Here is a 2142-nt window from a genome sequence, read left to right on the forward strand (position 1 = left end):
GTTCCCATAAAGGTGTGTTCAGAAATTTCTGAACAGTCCCCATTTAATGTTTTACCTTGGTTTACCCACTTAAGGTTAAGGTATTCACTTGGAAATTTAAACATAGACTCCCAATAAGCCCATATTCATACCCAATTCCTTTCCTCCTCTTGGATCCATCTCTTTTATTTTATTTAAAGATCATTTCTTACTAACCCGTTATTCGTGAATTCTATAAATAAGTTTTTTAACAAAGCATTCTTGTAACTAATAATGTGAAACAAATCTTAACCCTATTACTTGTTATTGTGTATTTAATAACCTTAAGAACGTTTATTAATTCTAATATTCCTCTTATTCAGGAAGGCTATTTCACCTGTAGACATACAACCCTCCACCCTCACCTTTGAAACTGAACCCTTTCTTGTCTAACAGACTAAGTGAAATCAGATTCTTTGTGACCTGTGGAACATGCCTAACATCATTCAAAGTACAGACTTTGCCATCACATGTCCTAATTCTGATGGACCCTATACCAATTGTCTTACAGACCTCACTATTGGCCATAGTAACACTTCCATCAACCTGTTTATAGTTCATAAACCATTCCCTGCGCGAACACATATGACAAGACGCTCCAAAATCTAAAACCCACACATCAATGCAATGTGTTTGTTCATTAGCAACTAAAGCAATACCATCATCAGAACTGAAATTTTCTGCTGCAACAGCAGCAGAACCAGACCCAGATTTATTTTTCCTTTTAGAACACTCCCTTTTCCAATGCCCCGTTTCCTTACAGTAATTACAGACATCACTAGATTTAGGACCTCTAGAAGACGGTTTCCTGGATATTTTCCCCGAATTCTCCTGTCCATTACTACTGGCTACTAATCCAGCATCCTGATCGACTGTACCTGTACCAGATGTCTTATGGCGCAATTCCCTAGTATGCAGAGAAGATCTAACTTCTTCGAGGGACACATAATCTTTACCAACAATGAAAGATTGCACAAAATTTTCATATGATATAGGTAAAGAAACAAGCAGAATTAAAGCGGCATCCTCATCCTCCACCTTCACATCAATATTACGCAATTCTAGTAAAATTGTATTTAATTAATCTAGATGATCTCTAAGAGGCATACCTTCCTGCATTCGCAGACCGAACAGACGTTGCTTCAAAAGCAACTTGTTAGTTAGAGATTTTGTCATATACAAACTCTCTAATTTCAACCACAGACCAGATGCGGTTTCCTCCTCCGCGACTTCAGTGATTATGTCATCTTCCTGACACAACATAATCGTTGAATGAGCCTTCTCCTCCAGAACGGCCATCTCAGCGGTGACTGAATCCGTTGCTTTCTTTGCCAACGGTGCCCACAACCCCTGTTGCTTCAGTAAAGCCCGCATCTTGGTCTGCCACAGACTAAAACTATTCCTCCCAGTAAATTTATCGATTTTGACATTCACCCCAGACATCTTTCTCACACAGATCGATCACCAAAGCTCTTGATACCAGTTTGTTATAACGGACGTGAGAGAGAACAAATTATGAATGCAAAAAGCGATAAAAACAGACACCAGATTTACGTGGTTGACCAATTTGGCTACATCCACGGCAGAGAGAGGGAGAATATTTTATTATGTGAGGAAAACCAGATTACAGAGAGAAAAGAGACTAATTCGCCGTTTAAAACCTAGGTACAAATAACCTATTTATACTTAGCGCTCAAAAACGCGTTTCCGCGTTATCCGCCGACCCGCCCGGGAGGCCCGGGCGAAATCCGCCCGACCGAGCTGTCCCCAGCTTTCCCAGAATAGCTTACGCGCCCGACCGGGCGAGATCCGCCCGACCGGGCGAGGCCGAAAACAGCTTCGTCAGTTTTTCGTAAAACTGACATAACTTTCTCGTTTCTCAGCGGAATTGGACATATGACCTATCGTTGGAAAGATCTTGGAACAAGCTATCACCTCCACTTTAAATCACCTCAAAATCTTTTGTAGATTGAGAGATATGTGCATTCAAAGTCAGCCTTATGTCATTCCTTCTTCACTTCAAGGCACCATTCAAGTCACTATTCTTACAGGAGCATAATTTTGTAAATTAAGTCAAAGCAGTAACTGATTTTTTTTGAGTCATATACTATGTATAATTGCATA

This window comes from Beta vulgaris, chromosome 5 (genome assembly GCF_026745355.1).
Source record: "Beta vulgaris subsp. vulgaris cultivar EL10 chromosome 5, EL10.2, whole genome shotgun sequence".
NCBI lineage: Eukaryota > Viridiplantae > Streptophyta > Magnoliopsida > Caryophyllales > Amaranthaceae > Beta > Beta vulgaris.